The following is an 11952-nucleotide window of genomic DNA, read 5'->3' as shown; positions in this document are numbered from 1 at the left end:
ATATGACCAAGGCAACTGTGGCACAAGTAACATCATTGTCCATTGTGTCCTCCTCACCATCCTTGCCAATCTCCCCATCATCATCCATGCTATCCTAGTCATTGTCACAACCGCCAACCATGTCCCCATCATCACTGCCACCACTGGTAGCCTCCTCCCCATCCTCACTCTCACTACTGGTAGCCTTCTCCTGTCATTGCTCTCACCACTGGCATACCCCTATCCATGGTCTATGTCATCATCCCCTTCTCCATCGTCAGCGTCACCCTCATCCACAACCTTGGAATTATAAGCACCTCGAGAAGTATCACCACCCTCATCATCGTCCCCACTATCACTACCCTCCCCATCATCCCCTCCCTCCCCATCGTTTCCCTCATCTTCTTTCCCATCACTCGCATCCTGCTCCTCATCTCCCTTCCCATAATCTTCAGTCGGTAGTTCATCTCCCTCCCCATCATCCCCATCTTCCTCCTGCTTTTGGCCTTGCCATCCTCAAGTTACATCATGTCATTGCTGCTATAAACAGCTTTGATTTTCCACTACAACAATAAAAAAGAACAAACAAACAATGAAAACCACCTCAGTCCACCTAACCAAGAATTGGCACAGAACGTAAACCCACCAAACATATACAAAAATATAATCTTAGACAGTTATGTAAACCCAAAAACAATATACAGGCACATTTCACACAAGTGAAATCATGTATCGTTCCTATCCTTGGATAATGCGCACTTGGATACCTTGTTTTTTATTATCAGCTTTTTAACTGACGCCATGTGGTTGGCCACAAAGCCTTGGACAAATTGTACTCTCTTCATCACTCTTTGTGCTTTGGGGATAACATACAAGCTTCCTCGGCCCTAAGGATGACTCTCTTCACAATCTTTTGTCGATTGTATGCCAACTTGCAATCCACATCGCTAAACCTCTTTTGGGCTCATTCTTGGTCTCATATCACTTGGACACTGTGCCAAGAGCACTTCCGCATGGCCTCCCACCAGCTCTTTGTGGGATGCATACATCTAGCTTCCACATGCACCTTCTTTAAGTGATCCATCATTCGTGACCACTTCTCCATCTTGGTACTACTTCTAGAACACCTTGGTTGTGCACAACAAATCTTAACAAGCTTCCCACCTTCATAGACCTCAACATATGGGGGCTTACCAACATAGAGGGCCTTATCAATATTTATGGTTGAGTCCTACGAAGAGGAGAAAATCTCAAAACCTAGCAGCTGCAATGGGAGCATTTGCATGAGTGATTGTCAATTGTATGACGATTGCCACTAGCATGATCCATTGTGAAGCTTTGTAAACCATATAGAGTTTTCTACGGGATTTGCATGCAGACTCTAGCATGGATACGCACGCTTGCATATCACTAGAGCTGATATGGTTGCATATAGATTGAGTGAGTGAACTAGTGGGTGTTGAGAGAGTCTCTCACCTATTTTCTCATGTACATACTAGTAGTTTGGTTAGTAGGACCCATTTATTGGCACATTTGCCTTTAAGTGAGAGGTTGTTGGGATAAAGGCATGTCCAACGTGCCTTTGGCTAGGGCTAGACATCAAGTGTCCGATCGCCCACTAACCACACTTACACTTATTTAATATACATATACATGAATAAAGAGCACTCTCACTTCCTCTCCTACGAGTCCTCCTCCACCCACATACTCTCTTGCCTCTTCCCTCTCCCGCATCGCATATCTTTCATCCCTTTGCCCCTCTCAAGATGGACCCTGGGCTTTCATTTACATTCTTAAAATCGACGGACCCTCATCCTTGTCCTCTTCATCCCCTTTCTTAAGGGCATTCGCCTTCTTTATGACTTTGATTGCTGGGACAATATCTTCTTCATTTCACACTTCATGAACAAGCTCTTTTCCCTTTACAAACAAGCAAAGGCCCATAGGGCTTGCCTCAAGTAACCAACATACTATTATAAACTCAAACATTCTTGCAGACAAATGTAAACCCGAACACCCAGGCAATAAAAGCTTAGAGGGCCGATGAGCCAAACCTTCGAGTATAATTTCCTCGCATGCAGCTACGGTCTAGAGAGGCATGTCTTGCACTGGCCTTCTCTCTATGCGCCACTTCAACCTCTACCGCGCATAGCCTTCATGAATGGAGCACCCTCATCGAGCTCATCCTCTTCAACAGGGTCCTGATTGCCTCGCACCTCACTTTTGGCGCCCCCCCCCCCCCCCCCCCCCCCTTTCGGAGGCCACCATCCTCTCCTCTTCTTCTTGCGCACCCATCATTTTCGTGGCAAAAGTCTGCTCGTGTCCTTCTTGCCATTGAATGCTCATTGGGTGCCTTCCCCCCCTTGCAGGCCAACCTTGCAGCGAGCTTCGCTTTTGGTGGAGGGATAGAGTAAGCCCTCCATATTAGCCCCTTCTTGCGAACACCTACCATCCTTAAACCGCTCTGCTCCACCTCCTCACCTTCACATATCTAAAGAGAATGCCCTGCTCCCCTCCCCACCTTCACTTAGCACAGAAAGGGCACACGAATGCCTTCCCTGTGCATGCGTGCTCTGTTGCTCGTAATGAGCACATGAGTGCGCTCAGTCCGGCCGGTTGCTCTGTCATCCGACGTGGCATGCAGTTTTTGCTGCCCGTTGCTGGCCGGATGGCCGAAAAGAGTCAAGGCTCCCCCTCTTCGGCTAGCCACTCTTTCCTTGGCCGCACCAATCAGAACACCCCTTGCCACGTGTGAGAAACACCATCTAGTTACATGTGCCTGCACAGCAGCGGGGTCTCTCCTTGTGCTCAATATCAAAGCTTCAGCCAGCCAGTCCTTCTGTGTCGAAGAGCTGCCGGGCCGGTGGCCGAATCCACCATGTGCTAAGGCTCTCAATCCTCCTCAGAACCCCGCATGCAAGCGTACCAAGGTTACTCGACGGTGACCAGCCACCACCCAAATCGAAGCCCCTTTCCAACCATCATTACCCGAGTTCATGGCCCATTGACACCCGCCCTCCACGTGGCCGAGCCAAACTATCCAGTGCATACTTTCTACTGAGGCGCTGGAGATGGAGGTGGGAGAGTTCGTCAGCAAATGGATGGCAGCTCAGTCTGTGAGCTTTGGCGTTGCTTTGATTTCCGGTGCCCAGCAACTGTTGCACTTTCTAGCACAAGTCGATCGCCAGCCTTGTCTGTATGAGGCCCTGCAGTCTCTCGAGCAATCCAACGGCAAGTATAATCTCTCTCTCTCTCTCTCTCTCTCTCTCTCTCTCTCTCTCTCAAACCACATGTATTTGTCATCCACAAGATCACCAGAGAAAGACGAATAACAACATTAGCTTCTGTTAGGGATGCACCTTATATACCAATATACCAGCTAGCTAGGTGCAGTGGGGCAGCAGATTACTGTCTCCGCAGGGGCCGTTGTCGTCCCCTGCCCTCCATCAGCTGCTAGTTGGACTCTTAAGAGGAAATCCATCTGTTAAACACTCTATGAAAAAGAATGAGTGGGGCATTATCGGCCCCTGCTCTCCATCTGCACCTAGCTAGGTATGCAGTTCCTCCCACGAGGAAGTCCATCATGTTAAGTACTTTATGGGAAAGAATGAGAAAGAGTCCATTTTCTAAGATTATGTTATATGTTTGGGGGGGGGGGGGGGGGGGGGGGGCTGGCTGTTTCCTGCCCTCCAACTACACATAGCCAGGTATGCGATGCCTCTCTCGCTGCTGAACTCATGATGATAAGCAGTGTATGCAAACCAATGAGGATCATATTCCTTGGAGCAGGTATGAGGAATGCTGGCTTCCATTGCTTTCCGAATTTAGCGGGCATGACACCACATTGCCCTTACAACCACCTCTTGACTGTGCTTGGATCTGGCATGTCCATCGGCTCAATCCGGTATTACACTCAACCAATCTCCTACATCTCTCTCTCTCTCTCTCTCTCTCTCTCTCTCGCATGCATGCACGCACGCACACATGCGCATGCTTGTTTTTAGATGAATAAGCCACTCCTCAAAGAGGTTGCTTGCTTAGTGCGATTGTGGATGGGGACTGAGGGCCTTCACCCATGTTAATCCACAATCTGGGAATCATGATGAAAATGTGATAAAACCTCTTGTGATAATTATCCTTCATTGCTGGTCACAAAATGCAGTTGTTATTCCTGAGCTTCACTTTGTCGTTTAGCGAACATGCAGACTTCACATTGTGAAGTTTTCGTCCGAGTTACGACCAATTGATATTGTGCTAATTCTTTCTATCTTTGTGGTGCCCTATCAACTACCTCATTTTTTGTGCTAATTTTCTCGATTTAATGTTTCTTTTAGTGCTAGGCTTCATTGTGGCTGAGTCTGCCCTTGTTCCCCGGAGTCATGACAGAAACTCAGTATGTTGAATTATGTGTTGATGTATGCTCATGTGTGTGGGTGTGGTGTGTGTTGTGTTTGGGAGCATATGTTAGTACCTAGTTCTACACCCACTATTGGGCATTGACGACGTTAGTGGGGATGTCGTGGTATTTAGTCAATGCTACGCATGATGAGCTGATGGTTATATTGTCTTGTGGGTGACTACCCTCAGCACTAAAGGGCACGGAGCCAAAGCGGTGGGAGCAACAGCCGTTGATCTTCGCATGGATCTCGAGGTGATTGTGTGGTTCACAAAAAATGGCGGCGGCCTATGAACCCCCGCGAGTCGAACCTGTGACCTCTCACATGCGATGCTCATGCGCTATCCACTTCGCCCGCACGCACATTGTGACCATGGTGGGAGATTTAAGCATGATAAATAAGCTCGCTCCTCATGCAGTTTTTATCCAAGTTTACCTTTCGACGTCCGAGTTTATTTTTCGACGATCTAATGGTCCGCGATCTCTCGATGTCTGCGTTTCCACTCGCGTGCCGTCGATCCCATGGCCGGAGCTTCATTTAATGCTCTGTGCCCTTTTGTGCTGAGGGGTGACTACCATGGGTCTATACCTTGCACTTTCCTCAATAGGTGAATCTAGGCTTATCCTGGATTCATCTAGGTATATTATTTAGTCGTATAGCGGACATGCAGACTTCACATTGTGAAGTTTCCGTTCGAGTTACGACCAATTGATATTGTGCTAATTCTTTCTATCTTTGTGGTGCGTATGTCCTATCAACTACCTCATTTTTTGTGCTAATTTTTTCGATTTAATGTTTCTTTTAGTGCTAGGCTTCATTATGGCTGAGTCTGCTCTTGATCTCCGGAGTAATGATAGAAACTCAGCACGTTGAATTATGTGTTGATGTATGCTCATGTGTGTGTGGGTGTGGTGTGTTGTGTTTGGGAGCATATGTTAGTACCTAGTTCTACACCCACTATTAGGCATTGACGACGTTAGTGGGGATGTCGTGGTATTTAGTCAATGCTACGCATGATGAGCTGATGGTTATATTGTCTTGTGGGTGACTACCATGGGTCTATACCTTGCACTTTCCTTAATAGGTGAATCTAGGCTTACCCTGGATTCATGTAGGTATATTTTTTAATCGTATAGCGGACATGCAGATTGAAGTTTTCGTCCGAGTTACGACCATTTGATATTGTGCTAATTCTTTCTATCTTTGTGGTGCATATGTCCTATCAACTACCTCTTTTTTGTGCTAATTTTTCCGATTTAATGTTTCTTTTAGTGCTAGGCTTCATTATGGCTGAGTCTGCCCTTGATCTCCGGAGTCATGACAGAATCTCAGTATGTTGAATTATGTGTTGATGTATGCTCGTGTGTGTGGGTGTGGTGTGTGTTGTGTTTGGGAGCATATGTTAGTACCTAGTTCTACACCTACTATTGGGCACTGACCACGTTAGTGGGGATGTCGTGGTATTTAGTCAATGCTACGCATGATGAGCTGATGGTTATATTGTCTTGTGGGTGACTACCATGGGTCTATACCTTGCACTTTCCTTAATAGGTGAATCTAGGCTTACCCTTGATTCATTTAGGGTATACTTTTTAGTCGTATAGCGGACATGCAGACTTCACATTGTGAAGTTTTCGTCCGAGTTGCGACCAATTGATATTGTGCTAATTCTTTCTATCTTTGTGGTGCGTATGCCCTATCAACTACCTCACTTTTTGTGCTATTTTTTCCGATTTAATGTTCCTTTTAGTGCTAGGCTTCATTATGGCTGAGTCTGCCCTTGATCTCCGGAGTCGTGACAGAAACTCAGTATGCTGAATTATGTGTTGATGTATGCTCATGTGTGTGTGGGTGTGGTGTGTGTTGTGTTTGGGAGCATATGTTAGTACCTAGTTCTACACCCACTATTGGGCACTCACGACGTTAGTGGGGATGTCGTGGTATTTAGTCAATGCTACGCATGATGAGTTGATGGTTATATTGTCTTGTGGGTGACTACCATGGGTCTATACCTTGCACTTTCCTTAATAGGTGAATCTAGGCTTATCCTGGATTCATCTAGGTATATTCACTTTGCCGTAGTAAAATCGAGGCTGTTCAGCTTGATCGCATGTAGTGTGTTGCAACATTGATTGACTTGCTGTGTATTGTGAAGGTCATGTAGTGTGTTGCAACACTGATTGACTTGCTTTGTTTGTCATGTGAAGGTCAGGTATGCCCATGATTGCAGCCTTCTTGTTGATCAACTTTTGGATGTTCTACTTGGCATGCATGGTTCAATAGATGATGCCATAGAAACAACTAAGGCATTCTGGGAGGAGCGTTTCCCCCATGAAAGCTATACACTTGATCTTGATCAGTTTCACTATGATGACCAATGGACGCCTCCTACTGAAGTGCTTAAGAGGAGGAGAATTAAGTATGATCTAGAAAAGGCCGTTACAAGGCAAAGGACTTTCCTCTATCAGGTATGCTGACAACCATCTCATCTCATCGTAGTACTTTTGATGGGGAAAGAAAGCAAATTGAAAGAGTGAGATGCTTAGTATTTTATGCATTCAGTCATTTATATACATACATATCGTGATGCTACTACAAGCATCCACACACACACACACACACACACACACACACACACACATACAGTGATGCTACTACAAGCATCCATACATAGACACACACACACACACATACACACACACTTTTTTTTTTTGGTAAATCAATTTCATTTATCTATCTGTGGGAAACCTCAAAGAGAGGAAAACCCACCAAAAAGATGTACAAGGAAAGGAACACTATAGTGTTCGGCTGTACAAAATAACTAAAAGCATTCATAAGAAAGCTGATGTAGCTTTGCCGTGATATCACCAACTTCCAAGGCGAACCGCAAAGACTGCCGAAGGGAAATCTTGAAGAAAGGTAAGGGATCTGTATGAATGCGATGGAACATATAGCCATTACGTTGTCGCCACAGGCTCCAGTACGCCCAAACACACACGCACACACATGTGCACACACACACACACACGTGTGTGTGTGTGTGTGTCTATGTATGGATGCTTGTAGTAGCATCACTGTGTGTATGTATGTATGTCTATATGAATGCATTTATGCACAAAACCACATGCATGCACACACATATGCATGCCTACGTAGCTACGTTTACACATGCACACCTGTGTGTATGTAAGTGCACATGCATGCTTGAGTGATGTATGTATGTGAGTACTTCCATCGATAACTTAAGGATCTCATGATTAACCAGGTTTCCAAGCCTCACATGATGGTGGAGAGCTTCTTGAGCGCGGCGGAGCAGCGTTACAAGGCTTTCTTGCATTTGTTCAAGATGACTGACTGCAAAGTCTTTTTGGTTCCCACGTATGACATAGACTTACTGTGGCATACTCACCAGCTGAACCCAAAGGTGTACTTAGTGGATTTAACACGTATACTTGGAAGAGTGCTTGAACATGATGACACTGACACAGATAGGAGCAGTGACCAAAAACTAGACGAGGGTTTTTGTCAAACCGCTGAAAGGTGGCTGCAAAGTTATGGCAGTGTATATGAAAAAGCAGGTGCCATGTACAGAGGTGAACCACCAGCTCCAGTCTACTCATCCTTTCAAGTTCCTGCCACTGGAATTCCCCCGAACTTCACTCCAATAGCTCCACGAGAAATCATGCAGGTCTGTCTGGTTCATTTTGTATGTTGAATTGATCCAAACTTCCTGGCACAAACAGGTTGCATTGTTTTCATGTTCTTGTTTGTTTGGGGTGTTTGGCTGCATTGGTTTCATGTTTTTGTGTGGGGATGATAGTTTTTTCATATGGCAGTCAAACTGCATATGCATACGGGTATGAAAGTATGATTTGACAATGATTCAGACCCTGCGGCTGAATCAGTGCCCTAATAATTGTCCATGCAGTCAACTGACATATTCCTCAATTTAATAGGTTGCTCCACATTGTGTGTCTATAATAGTAAGCCAAATAGAAACTAGAATTTCTTTGTTTCAAAGACTTCAAATACAATGTACCAGAATAGCAAATTGTTTTCTTTCACTTGCGTTTTCTTCCCCAAAATGTTGTCAAGAATGATATGCTTTTCCATACTCCTAATATTATTCTCCTATCACATGTAGTCATACGTGTATGAAGGAAACTCTGTTGCCGATGCCATCAAGTTGTTATCCTGTTTCCATGCTGGTCAAATTTCCTATCAATCAAATTTTATGCATCCTCCATGTGTTGTCACAGAAAGATCGTCTGATCATATCATGCCGTAGGAAGACCATTTGATGAACTTGTATTTGTACAAGAGCCAAGTTAGTCTTGAAATCGAGTTCAAGTGACAACGCATTGCTACAAGTGACAGTATTCATGTACAGGTCTTCACAATTTGTTTCTACAGGTCTATTTGACTATACTGAGGGCTGATGGTCTGCCTAAAAAGCAAGGTGGTATCCAAGTATGTCTACAATTACAAAAGAAATGCAGTGCCTTCAAATTAAAGACACCCTTAATCCCCTCGATGTCAGAACCTGTTTGGATGCATACTTGGAAATTCCAAGCAGAGAAATCCACTGAGGGCTTTCTGCTGGAGCTGCTTCGTAGGCACTCTAGAAGCGTCGTCCAGATGTTTAAAGGCAGCGATGTGCTAGGATACACATCTCTTTCCTGGGAGTCTCTATTGAGCACACCTACCCTCTCCTACAGTGGCTGGCTTTCTTTGACATCCCCAGTGTCGTCAGTGACAAAGGGCCCATCGTTGTATGTGTCCGTGTCTTTGACTCCTCCTCAACCTGCACCACAGTTATTCCGCTTGATCAACTCCATTCCAACAGACGATAAAGGCTACATGGGCATGGGTAGCTTATTTCACAGGAGTGGATGCTGGCTCACCAGGATTGTTCTAGATCATGCCAACAGACAGCTCTTCATTATTCGTGCTAGGTTTGTGCCATCGTAAGCATTGCATTGTTTGTCCAGATCAAATGTGTGTGCACCCCGACATCCTCAGCTTTGGTACAGGTATTCTGATGGCTTTACCCGTACACCTGAAGCTCAAAAGTGCATCTACATCCATCAAGGTGGTTGGGAATATCAGAGCAGTCGCAGCATCAGAGGGACTGCTCCAGGTGCTTTGTACCATGGTCTCATGTACGAAGAGAGCACCAGTTATGAGCACGTCTGACTGTTTTCTTGTATGACCCTGCAGCAACCGTGGTTGCAGTCGCAAATCAAGTAGTAACGGGTCAAGAATCAAAACAATCCTTATCACTACAGAGATGCTGGGGTTTCTTTGAAAACAGTAGTCACTTATAGTAAGGGCATCCACAGTAGATACAAAATGGAACCTCCGACCACATCTTGAGCTAAATGTAAATCTGAACTATCAGGTCTGTGTGTCTCTTTCATGTTTTACAAGGGTTTGGGTTATACAAATAAGCATTTGAAGTGTCCACTTTGACACAAAAACTGTGTACAAAGTTCTGTTTGTAATAATTTTTTTTTGGGCAATTCAGAGATAAGTCTATGATGGTGATTCACTGTGTTCAGAGACCATAAGCATGTTCTGCGACAGGTAGTGTCTGTTTGTTTCTCTTGAGCGGCTAGATTTAGATCGAGTCATGATGGTGATCAACTTTGTTCAGAGAGCATAAGAATGTTTCTGTGCCCGGTAGTGTCCGCTTGTTTCTCTTGCTAGATTTAGATTGAGAAGAGGCCAGAAGGAGCATTTTGTGGAATTTGTGTGTTGGGTAATGGTCATGTACGGTTGCACAGAGTCACATCTGGTAGTAGGCATCCTCCATGGTCATCATTTATGGACTAACATCAATGGCATACGTAGCTATAGACATACGCAGCTATAGGTCAGGATTAATCTTCTCTTGAAGTATCCTGTCCAATTATGATAGTTGAGGAAGAGGGAGTGGAAGGAGAGGAGTCTGCTGAGGGGTTGGAAATGGCCTCTGTAGCTGGATTTAGACTTGGATCATGAAAGACCTGCTGTGTAGACTCTATATAGGAGTTTCTTTCCAGAACAGTAGGTGTTTGTCCAAACTTTTCAGAGGAAACTTTTTGGGTGTGGAGGATGAGTTGCTAAAACCTTTCCTCAGTTTGTGCCTGTTTGACATTTTTCACTCCAGATAGGTCTTGTGTGTGGACGGAAACTAGACTACGAAGTGAAAGGTGCTAGTGAGGATGAGGAAGGAGGCTTTGTGACTCTTATACGGTACAATCTAGTTAATTCATCCATGGGGAAGGCGACCGCTCTGTTCAATTGGAGGACAGGTGCTATGGAGGTATTAAACTTTTGTTTGTTTTTTCTTATCATGCCATAGATATGGTCTCGCGAATATGAATGTGGGCATTACTCTCTACAGGTCTCACCTGAAGAAAGTGTTGTTCTTGTCCTCCTCCTTTCGAGCATTATTTCGAAGTCTGTGATGGATATGAAAGGTGTCAAAGTAACATTCAATCAGCGACGTAAACCTCCAAGTCGATCAATAGGGACAACTGATGAGTGGGGTATGGTTGTCATCATCATGATTGTGATCATCATCATCAGCTTATTCACACTTCGTTGCTCTTTTATGAGAGAGAGATCGTGCTTCTGTGATTTTGTACTTTTGACATCATTACTGGCATTCAAAACTTATCTCTTTTGTTTTTTGCAGGTTCTGTTGTTTTGGAAACAAAAGATGAAAGCGATAGATCAATGAGTCTATTTTACTGCTGGTGGGCTGTGCACCCCATTGTATGGTCCTCTACGTTTTACACACCAAGCAATACAGTGTTTGGGGCATCAGGATGTGGAGCAGCGGGGTCATGTGGAGCTGGTGCTTGTGGAGGAAGTGCATGTGGGGGAGCAAGATGTGGTGGTGCTGCTGGTGGTGGCTGTGGAGGCGGCTGTGGAGGTTGAGGAGGTGGTGGAGGCGGCTACTGAGGTGGAGGTGGAGGGGGTTGCTAGTCACTTCTTGGTTACTATGTGCAAGACAGCATTGTGTCTGTGTGTGTGTACACAATCTCTCTCTCTCTCTCTCTCTCTCTCTCTCTCTCTCTCTCTCTCTCGCGTGCCCGTGCGTGCACACACACACACACACACACACACACACACAAATAAGAAAGGATGTAAGTACGTATGCAAATTCTTGTATCAAAGCTCTATCAAGGATGTAAAATATGAATGCAAATGTTTGTATCAAAGCTTTGTTTGTAATGAATGTTCAGAATGTGCATTTTAATATATGAAATGAGGCTGTTTTAGTTAGTAATGACTTTTTGTACTGAAAACATACACAGATCACTGCATGGAACATGTGATTAATCATAGCACTAAGGGTCGAGAGTTCAGAAGCAGACAAAATTTACTATCTTTTTCTATAACAAAACAACTCTCTCTCTCTCTCTCTCTCTCTCTCTCTCTCAAAGAGTAAGCACATGAAGGGTGAACTTGCCTGCAGCTTCCACAAGTGAAAAGCAAGGTGCAGGTCGTTGATCAGCTCTCGTCCACATTCAAACAAATTGTGAAGAGTAATGTAATGGAATTGTTTTGAACTCGAGAGTAGTGG

At 44.8% G+C, this 11952-nt stretch overlaps 1 pseudogene across 1 annotated transcript; it reads left to right on the top strand.

The window, feature by feature from the left end:
* The first annotated feature begins 2764 nt into the window (after positions 1–2764).
* On the top strand, positions 2765–11627 carry LOC147463798 (glycine-rich domain-containing protein 1-like; annotated as a pseudogene). Its single transcript, XR_015185381.1, has 10 exons — positions 2765–3214; positions 3769–3883; positions 6584–6844; positions 7642–8064; positions 8790–9331; positions 9410–9516; positions 9597–9777; positions 10528–10683; positions 10765–10909; positions 11059–11627. The product of XR_015185381.1 is annotated as a glycine-rich domain-containing protein 1-like (transcript).
* The last annotated feature ends 325 nt before the right edge of the window (positions 11628–11952 follow it).

Source organism: Adiantum capillus-veneris, chromosome 2 (assembly GCF_014529385.1).
Source record: "Adiantum capillus-veneris isolate H3 chromosome 2, ASM1452938v2, whole genome shotgun sequence".
NCBI lineage: Eukaryota > Viridiplantae > Streptophyta > Polypodiopsida > Polypodiales > Pteridaceae > Adiantum > Adiantum capillus-veneris.
This window is presented reverse-complemented; position numbering and strand designations above follow the sequence as displayed.